The sequence below is a fragment of the Misgurnus anguillicaudatus genome, chromosome 24, assembly GCF_027580225.2.
Source record: "Misgurnus anguillicaudatus chromosome 24, ASM2758022v2, whole genome shotgun sequence".
Lineage (NCBI taxonomy): Eukaryota > Metazoa > Chordata > Actinopteri > Cypriniformes > Cobitidae > Misgurnus > Misgurnus anguillicaudatus.
Genome location: NC_073360.2, coordinates 48,136,042 through 48,152,215, shown reverse-complemented (window position 1 = coordinate 48,152,215; position 16,174 = coordinate 48,136,042). Strand labels below are relative to the sequence as shown.

Genomic DNA, 16,174 nt, shown 5'->3' with positions numbered 1-16,174 from the left:
TCAAGACTAAAATGCCTGTTTAAGTTTTAGTTCTTAACTAAAAGTAGCTTGCACTAACATATCTTAAAATACATCAGTCACATTGTTTTGTCTCAAGATGCACACCTGTAATATTTTTGTAAGATATGCTTGTAAAAACTACATAAACATCATAATATAACTAAGGCCTAGTCCTGGCTTAATCTAAACCCTGTCCTGAAAACCACAACATACTGCATCTTGACAACTCAGTATTAAGGTAGATCACTTGTTGGTCAGTCCCCTTTTTTATATTTTAGATCTGTATAAATTTGTTCACAGATTAACACAGTGTCTATATCAACAATTAATATTAACCTTTAAGATAAATTACAATAAAACAGTAAAAACAGTAAAATGATGTGTTTGTACTGGAAACGTGTGTTGTGTATTTGCACAGTGAATAATGAATCAGGAAGTCATTGTAAAAAAATCTCCATTCCCAACTGAAAATTTTCTTGTCCCATTTATGAAACAGGGAATACAATGGAATAGTGGATTGCAATAAGGTTGGTAGTATATGTCACCACTAGGGGCTGGCTGTGTTTGACTAAAGCCACGCCCCTTTTCAACTCCCACCTCGAGGAGGTCCCCAAAGCCAACCCAATGACCAGACAAACACGGAAACAGGTGAGTAAAATTTAAAACAAGCTTTATTGAATTTAAATATTTAAAAGAACTGGGGAATTGGGGAAAGGGGAATTTAAAACTAATAGGCTTCTTCTCCTCCCTCCAGGGAGACTGCAGCCCGGGCAGACAGGGGCAAGGGCAACAGGGGTGTCAACCACCAAAGCCGGGAGAAAGAGGGAATCGTCAGGCTCCGGCCTGGACCCTGTTAACCGTGGCGCCCTCCTTCTTCTTTCCCGGAGGCAGAACAATTTAGGTGCGACTGGTAGGAGATTTTCCACTGTCCGTGAGCCCTTCCTCGGTCCGGCAGGGGGTCCTCGCCCCACGTGCCTTCACGTCTCCCGCAGGCGTTTACTGCGACACAGAAACACGGTTAGTGTGGATTTGGTATGCTTCTCACCGGTTCTGCCGCTTACAGCTCTCGGGGTAGGTAGCGTGTTACACCGTCTGTCCTCCGATTGTTCACTCTCGTCCTCCTTTCTCTCCTCAGGTGGCCACTAGGACACAAAGACACTGTTACTGAGACTTCGAGTATTTCTCACCGGCTCTGCTGCATACAGCTTTCTGGGTAGGTATCACGTTCACGGTCTGTTCTTCAATTATTCACTCTCGTTCTTCTTTCTCCCCACAGGTGGCCGCTAGGACACAAAGACACTGTTACTGAGACTTCGAGTATTTCTCACCGACTCTGCTGCTTGCAGCGTTCTGGGTAGGTATCACATTCACAGTCTGTTCTTCGCTTATTCACTCTCGTTCCTCTTTCTCTCCACAGGTGGCCGCTAGGACACAAAGACACTGTTACTGAGGCTTCGAGTATTTCTCACCGGCTCTGCTGCATACAGCTTCCTGGGTAGGTATCACATTCACAGTCTGTTCTCCACTTATTCGCTCTCGTTCTTCTCTCTCTCCACAGGTGGCCGCTAGGACACAAAGACACTGTTACTGAGACTTCGAGTATTTCTCACCGGCTCTGCTGCATACAGCTTTCTGGGTAGGTATCACATTCACAGTCTGTTCTTCACTTATTCGCTCTCGTTCTTCTCTCTCTCCACAGGTGGCCAGCTAGAACACAAGACACTGTTACTGAGACTTCGAGTGTTTCTCACCGGCTCTGCTGCATACAGCTTTCTGGGTAGGTATCACATTCACAGTCTGTTCTTCACTTATTCGCTCTCGTTCTTCTCTCTCTCCACAGGTGGCCGCTAGGACACAATGACACTGTTACTGAGACTTCGAGTGTTTCTCACCGGCTCTGCTGCATACAGCTTTCTGGGTAGGTATCACATTCACAGTCTGTTCTTCACTTATTCACTCTCTTTCTTCTCTCTCTCCACAGGTGGCCAGCTAGAACACAAGACACTGTTACTGAGACTTCGAGTATTTCTCCCCGGCTTCGCTGCATACAGCTCTCCGGGCAGGTATGGCTTTTTCTTCTCCGTAGGTCAGCAGAGGGGCGAAGGTCACACACCACCTCACCGGGTCGAGCGCTGCCCTATCTCCACTGCCCGTAGGCCGATCGAATCCTGGACAGGGGCGCCCCTTTGTAGGGACCACGGGGGCGGCGGACTCTTTCGCCTCCGACTCTGCGACAAAAGACAGACACAGGTAAGTGTACACCACGAATACTTCCAATACTTCTCTTACAGCCCTGGACAACTCTTGGTCCGCGTCCCTTCGTCCTCCGAAACGGCACACAGCGTATGGTAGTAGAAATTTCTGAGGTCGTTAGCCCCTCCGTCCTCTGCCCAGTAGAGAAGATGGATGTACGGGGCTTCGTCTACAAGACACACAGCAACCCACAGCAAATACACAGCACCACTCCAATGTGAAAGCTTATTATTTGTAAAGTCTCACTCACCACGCTATAAGTGCAACACCACAAGGAAAAGCGCCCGGTGACCTCCACTGCGCTTGGGCTAAATAGGGGCGATGGCAAACACGACCGAAATAAAGTCTCGTTGCTGTGGCTGTTTTGGATCTATGCTTCCAGCGGCTCGCCCACCACGCTATTATAGGGGCAGGGCCGCCCGTTTCCTCCTCGAGGACTCCAACGATCACACAGGTTAATCTCTGCAGTTTACTCCACACCAAACAAGTATACTCACAGCGGATAGCCTTTGTTTACGTTGTACAACAAGGTCAGTTTTCTTCCTGCTTTACTCCTTCAGAAGTACTGGTTAAACCAAAGTTCCTTTCTTCTCATCGGATTTTCCGTTTACTCCAGCAGGTCCACCGTCAACTACAGTGAGAGAGGGAGAGAGAGAGAAATACAGACAGCCACCACGTCTGACAATGAGCACAGCTCCGTTCCTCAGCACACACTAGCACACACTAACAACGACACAACTGTCCTCTAACTGCGCTTTTTATACTCCTCTTTGTCCTCCAGTTATCCAATTACTCGGCGATCTCTTCAACTAGGCACAGCTGTGCCCAATCGGCTGATTACAGCCTTCGCGGAGCCGCCGGATGTCCGGTGTTTCCATTTTCCGGTCGGGGCGGAAACATCCGGGCGGAACCAAACTTCCTCAACTTTTGGTTCCGCCCTGAAAAGTCGTCACCCCGTGACATCTACAACCCTACCGTAACAGTAAAATAATATTTTTTTAAATCATACCCTTACTGGGGGCTGAGCCCCCCTAAAAGGAAAATCCTAGAATCGCCCCTGGTAATGGCCATGCTTTTTTATTTAGCTACTTCGCCATTTTGAATGTAGCCTACACATTTCTCATATTTGTGTTATTGACCTTTCAGTAATAAAAAAGTCTGAAGATTATTGTGAGAGTATTTTTGTATTTTCAAAATACGAATTACTTGTATTTTATTTAAATACATTTCTCACCTCAGTATTTTTTATTTTATTTTGTTACATTTCATGCGCCAGTATGTAGTTTGTAACGAAATAGATTTTGATGCCCACCTCTGGTCTTAAACACAACTACACAACATTACCTCACATTAACAAAATATTAACACAAATTAAGTTAAGAGTCACAAACAGCGCAAAACATTCATTAAACAACGCTAATATTAAGATGTGTTATACATTTATGAAAACTGTCAAATAAATAATAAATCTAGAAACTGAAAAGGAATAAGTGAAAAGCGTCTCGTGACAACTGAACTTACAATCTGACTGAATTCACATTCTCATAAATCCTCCAACTTTAACATCAACTACGCAAGCGACAATAACTGGTAACGCTTTATAAGCATCCGTTAGATGATCGGTGTGGTGAGGAACCCACTCAGCCCATCCCTATAAGATGGAGAATGGAGAAGTTAAACGCGAAACTTTTTACTTTCACTTTAAACCTATGACGTCACCGACAAGACTTTTTATTGAATATTAACAAGAACACAATATAGTTTACAAACAGGAGTACATATAACCATAGGCTATATTTCAGGGGTAATATGAAAACAAAATAAAAAACAAGGGAGGAAGAGAACAAATACAAATAAAAAGGAAAGGCAATTTACATGAAAAATAAATATTTTTTAAACAACCGTATAGTCTTTCTTCCTTTCAAGTTTTAGCTTTTTGATATTGTCTCTAAATATATTTTAATTTCTATTTTAAATTCTTGAAATATTGGCATTTTTCATTCCATTTGACTTTATGAATATAATAACGGGCAATTATAACCAAATCAAGCATAAACAGAATATTATTATCACCATCAAACGAAAAACATTTTAGCATAATATCAATTTCTTCAAAGCTAACAGGCTTCATAACTTTTCTTTGTGAGTAAATACGCTCTTTCAAAAAAAAAAAAAAAAGGTTTGACACTCCCAAAATAAATGATATGGGGAAATTTTACAAAAGACACAAATATCTTCTATATTCACTTTAAAACGCTGTACCATAAGTGACTTAAGTAAACCTGATGAAAAATTGGACGATATAGTATTTTTGTTACCTCCAATGTTATTGTATGAGGTTTTCTCCTTCATGAAAGAGCACAAAACACTTTGAGTTGAACTAAACTTATATCCACTGTATGCAGGGCCAGATTAACACTTTGTTATACCCTGGGCAACAATATTCAAGGCCCCCATCATCACGACCCCAGGATCACCATAATATGGTCATATACAGAATATATTACTGTATTATACAGTACATATACTCAATACCTTAAATTCTAACTGTCATCAGGTGTATTTTTATTTACAAATATTTAAATGCTCATACAAATGCACTACTATGTCCCCTATCAAAGACATTCACTCACATATGATGCTATGAAAACAAAACACATCAGCATCTGCATAATCTCTGACTGTAAAAGTAAGCTGGCGGTGTAGAAAAGTCCTGGCTTAGCTGAGTTGTCCTCGTCATTGACGGAAGCTCACTTAAAGCTCCAGTGTGTACTTTTTTTAGTTAATTCTTAGCAAAAACCCATGTTTTCTTCCAAAAGTATGTGCTCATTCATGTGTAATTCCTTCCACCCCACTAATCAAAGTATTCTCGTAAGTGTAGAATCTGCTATTTAAAATACATACCGCCGTAGCGCTCTCTGGCTGAATCCATGTTGTGCCTCCATCTTTGAAATTCATTCGCCGACGAGGGACATTCCTGAAATTCAAGCTCCGCCTTTCGCGCTTTCAGAGTACACTCAAGTTGGCCGCGAGCTGAAGCCTCCGGAGGTTGCATTTGTAGGCGGTATACGTCATCAAGACAGTCTTATTTCAGAATATTAACAATTATAAAGCTGACATTTATTCTTAGTTAATTGTAAATTGATGTAATATGCTTATGACTTGCGAATGTAATGCTCAGTTAATTTAAATAAACCAGGCTTGATGACGTATGCAGCCCGGATATGCGACCTGCGTTAGACTGAATCCTTCGGCCGCACACCGTGATAAACCTGCGATCTAATGCTTTGAAAGCCTGTTGAAGAACTATTCTCGAGGACATTAAAACAAGTCGCCAAGGAAGCGAAACAGGGATTTTAAACGACAACGCGACAGGAAAAACATCAAGACCAAAGTCAATATTGGAGTTAGTTTTCCAAGATGGGGCTCATTGGACAATGAAGTTGCTAACTTAAGTTACAGGTAATTCAGCATATTCGTTTACATCTATGTTGTAAACTTGAAGTTTTATAGTTATTTGGCTAACTATAGCATGGGTATGCGTAACACTTGTTAGTGCAAAAATGCATGTGGTTTAATGTCTTGGAACAGCCACACGCCGTCTCTCCGCCCATTTTATGTATTCTGAGGTACTGAGATAAATGTTTTTCATCTTTTCTGACCTCTAACACAAACACACGGTGTACAGCGCTATTTTTAGCCTTTCATTGATAAAAGCGTCTGATCTGCGCGTCTTTCGTTTCATTTTACAAGCGTGTGAAAGTTGAGCGATCTTATTTCACCCAGGCACGGATTAACGCACGGGCCTTCTGGGCACTTGCCCAGGGCACTGGCCACCAGGGGGCCCTGTCAAATTTAGTGTGTCTATTCTTTTCAAATAAATATTTTTATTTTAATTTTATTTTCAGTAAAATTGTGTTAAATATTGAGGAATAATGTGTTTTTTGCAGTTGCAAAGTATTAACTAGTAAATAAATCAAATAAATAATTTTTATGTATTGCTGCGCTGTTGAGAGGGACATCTAGAGGCGAGTGAAAACTATTGCGTAATATAAAAGTCACGCGTAGAAGACGGTTACTCAAAAACCAAAACAAAAAATGAGTTTAAAACCACAACCAAGTGGATGAGTGATAAGAAAGCACAAAAAGGACAGCTTTTCATCACCTTGCCAGTCAGCAACTGTGAAGTAGAACGTTCATTTTCTCTAATGGCAAGAGTAAAAAACGAACTAATTAAGCAAAATGTGTCAAGGACGTCTAAATTCGCTGTCTTTAATGGCCATTGAATGCGATCTTGTGAGGGAACTGGATTTTGATGATGTTGTGGAAGCTAAGGTAAATTTAAACCAACTTTTTATTCTAAGATTTAAGGGGCTGGACACACAAAGCTTTTACACTCGCGACCAGCGCATGTTTTCAATTGATTCCAATAGAAACTCTGCGTTTTTCAAATAAGAATTTTCTCCTGTGATATGATTTGGAGAGGTGTGCCTGCCCGGTTGCATGAAACTCCTTAAGTGAGGGTTTCCCTGAGGGAGAAAAAAATCTCTGAGGTAAGGGATTTATTTAAGAGCGTTGCAACAAAGGTCTTAACTGTCACCCTTACCTAAGTGTCTATTCTAAGTATTTTACGGTAGTCTCTGCCAAAAGACAGCAGAGGAGGAGCGGTTGCTATAATTACAAAATCTCACAGCGTAAACAAATCAACGCACGCAGCTCAACAGACGGCGGATTTGTGTACAATGAAACATCGCAAATAACAGACTGTAAAGTGCCGCATGTTTAAAACCTGAAAGTAATTCAAACTGGAAACTGTTTAGATTGACGGACGATCAAACCACTATTCTCCTAATAAATGCGCATCACTTTTCTCTAAGGGATTATTTCAAACGTTAGAAATGCGCGTTGGTACTTCATTTTCTTAAATAACCATAAAATCAGCCATCGCGTGTGAGGTTAAGGGACCTGTTATAGTCCCTTAAGTTTTAAGGGAAAAATGGGACTTAAAGACTTTGTAGCAACGCATAACAGAACTTAATGTAATACTTTAGCATTTAAGGGTAAATACTTATTGACAGCCTTAAGGTTCACTTAAGGTTTTTTCTTGCAACCCATTTTTTATTAAGAACACCCTTAACCTTATATTTAAGGGATTTCTTATCTTAAGGACTTTCATGCAACCGGGCTTTTTGATTGAGTATGTTGTACAGTATGTTGTCAGATACTGGTGAGATATAAATAAACTAATTATCTAATTAATCCTGTAAAATGGGGCATACAGGCAGAGGCGAACCAACACTTGAGCCCTGTGCATACAGGTGCAACGCTGTTGCCCAAAAAATTGGTAAAGGGGGGCCTTTGAGACATCCGTGCCCAGGGCACATCATCGCCATAATCCGTCCCTGATTTCACCAATATCAGAGAAAGCTCTTACATATACACGGACATGTAACGTTTACTTAAACATAAGCATTGGACTCTGACATATTAGTTCGCGTCCATTTAAACCTGTGATTACTCCAGCTCAATTAAATGACAGGAGAGGGACTCGTCCACAGACCATCTCCTCAGTAAGTTAATCTGAAGAGAAGCGGTCGAAAATGGACAAAAAGAGACGGATTTAAACACCAACTGTAAACGTAATGTGTCTCTCTCGTCCACTTGTGATCTGATCGACGAAAACACATCTTAATACCAAGTTTAACAGCCCCTGTGATATTTTTCCTCGCGTCGATGAAAAAAGAAGTGTCTAAGCTACGTTTATGGTTGCTTTTTGTATGTGATTTTAAGCGGACATATCATGACAATCAGACTTTTTCCATGTTAAACATAAATCTGTGTGCTTTGATGGATCACAGGCAAAGGACATTGCAAATTGTTCATTTTTTTCATTGCTTTTGCTTTGTAGCCACTGGAAGCCATGTTAACCTTAGCATGACAAGGCCGGGCCACCGTACAAGTTAAAACGCGTTCCGAATGGGGGGGGCTAGAAAATAATATTCAATTGGTTGTCATATAGACTTTCACCGCTTGATGGGAGTAGATCCTACACAGTGGAGCTTTAACAGAACTTTTTAATTAATACACATTTAAGATGACCATGGATTAACTTTAATTTGCATAGTCATTGATATAAAAAGCTTATTTTTTGCATATACAAGCATTGTCTAAAAATGAAAATAGGCTTTTACTTAATTATTATTACAAGAACATCATATAGCCTAATATTAGACACCCAAACCAAAGTGAAGAACATTATCTTTAATTTGAAGTCTGAACTGAACATCAACGCAGACATGATTTTCCTCACAGAAGTTTAAGATCATATAGGCTACATCTTGAACGTAGATATATAAATGAACACAGAGAAAGTAAGTTTAACACTGTGGCAAACATGCTGAAAGGCAGCTAAAAACCATCAGGACATATACAATTTTATTTTATTGGAGCCTTACCTCCAGATAAAGTAATCCAAACTGGATTGATGATTTAAATGTTGTTTACTCACACATGTGCGTTGTTAACTCTCCGGATTTTATGTTGTGCACTGCTTCACTCGTTCAACTCTCCACATGGTTGGTTTGTTGACAGTGTCGCGTGAACAGCTACACTGATGTCAATGTACCGCGAGAGCGATTCAAAGCAGATTTCTTCATGTGATAACTGGAAACGCTCTCGCGCTACTTTGCTGTCACTCGCCTGTGGGTTCTCTGCTCCCCAGTCACTTTCGCGCCGCTATAGTAATTTGATTTCATACGCCGATCGGATCGCGCAGATACCTGCGTATCAGTTAGACTACACCACTGTTTATACTTTACATTTTCTGCGTTTCTGATGCCCTTTTCCTTTTTTAATTTCCGCTTCGCGCTCCGACCTAGCTTCTCCGTGTCTCGTTTTTTTCTGTTGTACCAAAGCCTTGCGTCACGTAATGCTTGGCGAACCTTTGACCCACCTCATGCGGACTGACCAATAAGGAGAGGGTCTTAACCTGAGGCCCTCTCTTCATTGGTCAGTCCGCATGAGACTCAACCGCTCTCAACTCACGTTCAAAGTAATAAGCGCAGCGTCTCTCTTTGCAGCGCAAAAGCCCGTGTTGACAGTTTGTTTAATATAAAGCGGCGAGCGGGAGATTACCAGATACAGTATTTTGCTCGTGCCCTTGCTGCCCTGGGCCCTTTGGAGGTCTTGGGCCCCTGGGCAATTGCCCAGTTGCCCATATGGTTAATCCGGCCCTGACTGTATGTAAGAGTCTTTTATTAAAGCAATAAACCCCAAGAAGCAGTGGGTTACCAGTGCATTTTATAACAGCTAAGGGGCGTTGTTAGGCAGGACGCGAAGCGGAGTAGTGCCCCCCGTTTCAAATATCGACATTTCCTTGATGAGACCACCCATGACACAATCTTCAGGAGAGAATTCTGGATGATTGTTCAGACTGTTCAGGTATTTGATTGTTTTAATATTAATATAATGAAATAAAGTGCTGTGTAAATCAGTTAGGCCTATTTAATTAAAGTCAGTATTTACTATAGTATCCTCTAGCATTAACTATAGTTAACTGATCAACTCTAGTAAATAGTATAGTAAATGTTTGTATTTACTCTAGTAAAGCCATAGTAAAATGTAGTATGCTGTAGAAAATGTTAGTAATTACTACACTTTGTTAATTTATTATATTACAGTATTCAGCATTTGTTGTGTTTTAAATCTACATTGTGTCTGTATTACTTGTATGGAGATCTCTCTGAATCACATGATTTGGGTTCACAGCAACAGCTTTCAAATGCAGATGTCACACTTCAATCAACTCCAGACTTTAACATGCTTCATTTATGAGGAAATCATTTAAAAAAATAGACAATAAATGTGCATAAAACAGCTTTTAAGTCAACTGTCCCATTACTTTTGACCCCTTTAAAAAGGAGGAGCTACATATTAAACAGCTGTAATTCCTAAATCCTTCAGCCAGTTTGGTTGTGAATCCTCTCTAAATACAGGTAAGAGTCTGCACTTTAAGACAATATTCATTATATGACTGGAACTGGAAAACATTTTTGTGAACAGCTAAAATAACACAAAATGTGCCCCGGTCCCAATATTTATGGACCTAACTATAAATTGCATACTTGACAAGCTTGTCTCCTTCAGTGCACAGAGTGTACTTTATTATTAGTATTTTAATGACAATCACAGTTGAATGTTTTTTTGATGGCCAATGCTGATATCTTAAACATCATTGTCTTTCTATATAACACTGATACATATACTGCAGTCACACAATTTAATTTAAGATATCCATATATTTATTATACAAAACATTTCCACCAAATTAAACATGCAAAAGAACAATATTTAAAAGTCTTTTAAAGTAATCTGTATCATACATAGCTATACAGCCCTGCATGGGTCATGTTAAATCCGCATCTGCAGTGGTCATGCAGCACTACTGGTACATCATCAAAACGCATTTTCAGCGCAGCTAGAAACATGTTAACCCCAATAAGGTTTCTTAAGTACTATTCGGACGGGATTAGTTTTACATAGGGAGGTGGGGTAAAAGCAAGTTTTTATCAGAGGTTCTCTGTGATTTTAGTCTAGTCCGAATGCACCATTTGAGTAATCATTACGGACAATGTCAGTAAAGATTACGGCGTTTTTTACCTTCTGTAAAAAGGTACGGAGAAATTACCTAAGGTAATACTAATCCAGTGCAAATAGGGCTTTACTTGAACCGTGTGTTGTTTCACGGATGGAAGTGCTATAGACCATTTCAAAGATGTAAACAACACTGGTCCAGAAACACTTCCTGTTTCAGTTTGTGACTTTTTTATTTATTTCACATATATCATCATCTTTAAGATGTTTGTTTAACTTTTTGAACTTTCAGTTCTATATGTTCTGTTGGTTGTATTTTATCCTAACGTTTATCTAGTGTTAAAAAAACTAAAACAGCCCTACTGAAAAATCCAGCTAAAACCAGCATAAGCTGGTAGCTGGTTTAAGGTGGTTTACGCTGGTCCTCCCAGCCTGACAAAGCTGGTCATGCTGGTGGGCCAGCTGGTATTCCAGCATGGCCAGCTAAGTCCAGCTAGACCAGCTTAAAATGCGACCAAAACACACCTAGACCAGCTTGCTACACCAGCAAAACCAGCTTCCTACACCAGCAAAGCCAGCTAAAACCAAGCTGGGGACCAGCTAAAACCAGATCACCAGCTTGTGCTGGTCTTGGCTGGATTTTTCAGTAGGGAGGAAGTGCTTCTGGACCAGTGTTGTTTACAGTTTTTGAAATGGTCTATAATAAACATGCAGATAGGCGCCGATCCCGTTGATGCTCCGGGGCTTGACTTAAAGACAGGGTATCTCATAAGATCCAGAAACATTTTTAGTTATGCTGGTTAAAAGTCTCCTCACATCCTGATAGCAATCACGATGTTAAGTTATTTAAATGTATTTGTAGAAATTTATGTCATCTATGAAAGGCGTAGGACTAAAAAATGTTCAACCAATCATAGATTTTGGTCCAAACGGATGTCACACGGTGATGATTACATGGGGCGGAACCAAAAACTAGGAAGATTGGTTCCGCCCGGAGATGGTTTCCGCCGGAGGGGTAAGCGGAAACACCGGAACTTCCGGGTGAACCCCGCGAGGAAAATCAAGCCGATTTAGTGCAGGTGTGCGTAATGGACGCGGCAATTGGGGATTGGATGGCGAGAGGAAAGGAAGGAGTATAAAGAGAACATGGAAACCCAAGGTTAGGGTTGTGTGTTTTTGTGGTACAGTTGACTCGTTGGTTCGATCGGTAGGGTGCTTATGTCACGGAGTGACTAGATCGGGCGGAACTAAAAGCAGAGTGAAGAGGTTCCGCCCGGGCCGGTTTGTACGGACACCGGCACTTCCGGGTTTCCCGGGGATCCCCCGCAATCACCACAATACGGGGTGAAGTTTGATCGCGTTGGATGTGTGGATACCGGATGGGTTGTGAGTCGTTCTGGTGTTGAAATACGTTGCTGTGAAACGTCTGGGATCTGTGGAGAGAGAAGAAACACCGTTCAAAGTCAAGTAAGAGCATCTTGCAATTGAAACGTACCCATCGGCACCTTTGGTTGTTGTTGTCTTCACAAAGGATTGGGAGCTCTGCATCAACGGCATTGTTTATATCGGAGACGCCCTGAGGAAGGAGAAATAAGGGGAAAGAGAGAGATCGATTGGAGATCCACTAACCGTGAGTAACAGCAATTCAGCGACTAATATTTGAATGGTTACATGTTAAAGGAGAGTGTAAACCATTTCTAAGCGGACCCACTAGATGCGTGTAGTAGGTGGGCGAGCCGAGGAGTGTGTGCATTGAGAGAGATCGATTGGAGATCTGCCAACTGTGAGTAACAGCAATTCAGCGACTAATATTTGAATGCTTACATGTTAAAGGAGAGTGTAAACCATTTCTAAACGGCCCCACTAGATGTAGGGAGTAGGTGGGCGAGCCGAGGGGTGTGTGTATCGACTAATACCAGACAGTGAGAGTTTTGCCATCAGGTTGAGGTGCTGTACTACGTGGCCAGTACCATTCTACCCCGTCCTGCAGCTACATCAGCCGCCGAGCAGCAGAGGGGTAGTTGAGGAGGGACCCAGGGAACCTGGGCGTTCTTACGTACGTTTCCTACAACAACAAATGTGTGATTACTCCTGTCTTTTGTCTAGACCTTCGCCTGCTTAGGGAAGAGGACGTGCGGTCATTGGCCGTTTGGAGTTTACTCAGCGGGACGTAGCGTATCGGCCCCGGCCGCGAGTCCGTCAAAGCCCCTCGCCTCTTGCTGCATTGGATGGTTGCGGTGATGTATGGATTTAAATTCTGAACTTACCTTCGCACTAGCTAAAGCTAACTTACCCAGTAACGATCCACAGCCCTAGAGAACCTGTAAAGTAAAGAAGAGACTTACCTTTGCACGAGCTAAAGCTAACTTACCCAGCAACAATCCACAGCCCTAGAGAACCTGTAAAGTAAAGAAGAGACTTAACTTTGCACGAGCTAAATCTAACTTACCCAGCAACGATCCACAGCCCTAAAGAACCTGTAAAGTAAAGAAGAGACTTACCTTTGCACGAGCTAAAGCTAACTTACCCAGCAATGATCCACAGCCCTAGAGAACCTGTAAAGTAAAGAAGAGACTTACCTTTGCACGAGCTAAAGCTAACTTACCCAGCAACAAATCCACAGCCCTAAAGAACCTGTAAAGTGAAGCAGATACTTACCGTCCCATGAGCGAAAGCTAACTTACCCAGCGACGATCCCTAGCCCTAGAAAACCTGCAAAGAAGGGAAGATCCTTTTTTTCAATTCAATTCAATTTTATTTATATAGCGCTTTTCACAAATGTTAATTGTTGCAAAGCAGCTTTACATGAGTAGATGTAAAGGAGAACACAGAAAATCAATAGATAATATAAGCAGTAGAACATAGCAGCTAAGGTTGAGCCGTACAAGCAAGCGTATTAATAGTGTTACATATACAGTAAAGTGCTAAGCTAAGCCAAAGTTGGCTGACTCTCCCTGGGACTAAAAACCCCCTAGGAAAAAAACCCGGTGGGAAAAATCCTAGAAGGACAAAAACCCTTGGGAGAGATTAATATGTATAATATATATATATATATGTGACCTGATCCAGCAAAATGAGTCACAGTGACCCAAATTTCAAAATTGAGATTTTGGTATCAATGAAAAGAGGAGACCATAAGCTTTCAAATGATATCCTAGTCAAAGTCATACCTTGAATGGTTTTAAAGATATAGACATTTGAATTAAGGTTGTCTGTCCTCTTTTTCCAACTGAAAACCTGAGAAAAACGCCTTTAAAGTTTTTTGCCCGTTTTTTTGTAGATATCTTTCAAAATCCATTGCATTTTTAAAGGGATAAACGATTTATTTTACAGCTTAATTTGACCAAAGACATTAATATAAATGCCATTACAGTAAACCAGGAAACTAGCTGGTTTACTGAAACAGAATGATGTTTATTGAAAATGTGAAGTAACAGAAAGGTTTTTGTGATGGTTTGAGTTAGGGGAAGGGAATAGAACATTACGTCTATGGAATGTCCCCACAAAACAATGTGTGTGTGTGTGTGTGTGTGTGTGTGTGTGTGTGTGTGCGTGCGTGCGTGCGTGTGTGTGTTCGCGCACGTGTGTGTGTGTTCGCGTGTGCGCGCGCGCGTTCGGGAGTGAGAGAAATTGAGAGGCAGAGAGACAAGCAAAAAGAAAACAATAATGCTTGCCTATGTAATCATATCTTTGTGTAGGTTAGTTGACAATAACACTGTAACCAATTCAAAAAGTAGTTAAATAGGAGAGGAGAGTGCTGTGAGTATGACAGGAGGATGGCTGGACCAATCGCGTGCCCCGGGGTTTCCCATTGACAAATGATCAGCCTTTATGAAGATTTCTGATTGGCTCTAAAACAACGTGTAACACCATATTTGGAGAGATAGTGACGTTTCAGGGGATCCCCCGAAATGCTCGGAGGTGACGAGAGGATTTGAGAGAAGCAATGTTCATTTCCAGCGAATTTAGTAAAACTGTTTCAACTTTAATAGTCATTTAAACACCTTTACTCAATTATTTGGACTACGAAACTTTGGGAGATTATTTTTTAATGTCTGTTCTTTAATATTAGCTAAAAATATTTTTTTTGATAATTTCATTGTTTTTCCACATTATCGGCTCATATCTTAAAACGGAACGTTGCGACTTCCGACTCATTTTGCCAGAGCGGGTCACACATATATATATATATATATATATATATATATATATATATATATATATATATATATATATATATATATATATATATTAGGGGTGGCACGGTTCATGAAAAAAATCCGAACCGTTCGGTTCGCTTGTCTCGGTTCGGAGCGCGTGTGTGCCGTACGGTTCAACGGTTCATGGCATGCGCAATGTAGCCTCATGCCCTGTATGTGACCCCAGATAGCGTGTTTCCCTTTCGCAAATAGCGCGAAAGAAGAGGTGACTGCTGTGGAGAGTGAGTGCTGCCGGTCATGTTACGTGTAGAAATGGCAAGAGGGAGAGAAATGGAAGTCTGCCCGGAGTTGGAGGATGCCCCAGCGTCATATAAGTTTGGTGTGTGGAAACATTTTTTATTTCATGTTACCTATGATGACAGCGGAAATAAAACAATAGATAGAACTGCAGGCTATGGGTTGAATGTGTTCAAAACAGCCACACGCGACGACAGCCTTCTCTCCACCCATTTATCTAATCTGAGGTAATGAACACTGTTTTACGTCTTTTCGTATTCAGCGCTATTTTTAGCCTTTCATTGATAAAACGAAAGCAGCTGATTTCCGCGTAGTTTCATTTTGCTACCGCGTGAAAGTTCCGCGATCTTATTTCATAAACTGCCCCTTAAAGTAATCAGGACAGAAGTAGTCAAAAGTGGACAAAAGAGACGGATTTAAATATTACAGGTGTAAACGTTATGTTTCTCTCTCGCCCACATATACTCTCTGCAGTAAAAAAGCAGCCTCTCAGTGATAAATCTTAAAGCTACATTGAAGTTGGGATTTTGATAAATGCAAGTTATCTTTGTGTGCTGAAAAAGGCACATTAAGTTCATGTAGATGGCAATACACATTCTCTTTTTTGCCAAATAAATGAAAAGCATGTTGAAATCATCAATGTCTTCGCTCTTGCTGTATCAAAATCTCACCTGGCTTTCCTCAGGGATGGTCCCAATAATGTGCTTAAAGTCAAATTCAGTTTGTGCATGATTACATCATATAACTTTTTTAATACTGTGTCCTAAATTATGGATAATTAATACATTAATAAGATAATACATTTCTGTAGTGTTAAAAATTAAAAGAAAAAATAACAACAAGAACCGTACTGAACCAAGAACCGTGACCAT

General features: G+C 40.9%; 1 protein-coding gene and 1 long non-coding RNA gene across 2 annotated transcripts in view; both read right to left on the bottom strand.

The window, feature by feature from the left end:
• The window catches only part of LOC129437205 (protein NLRC3-like), a 578,808-nt gene that overhangs the window by 491,381 nt on the left and 71,253 nt on the right, over nucleotides 1-16,174 (bottom strand). The window lies entirely within an intron of this gene.
• On the bottom strand, nucleotides 654-1,696 carry LOC141361509 (uncharacterized). The gene is made up of 2 exons (XR_012367620.1): nucleotides 1,329-1,696; nucleotides 654-1,142 (listed from the first exon to the last, which is right to left on the bottom strand). It is a non-coding gene; the product is annotated as an uncharacterized lncRNA (long non-coding RNA).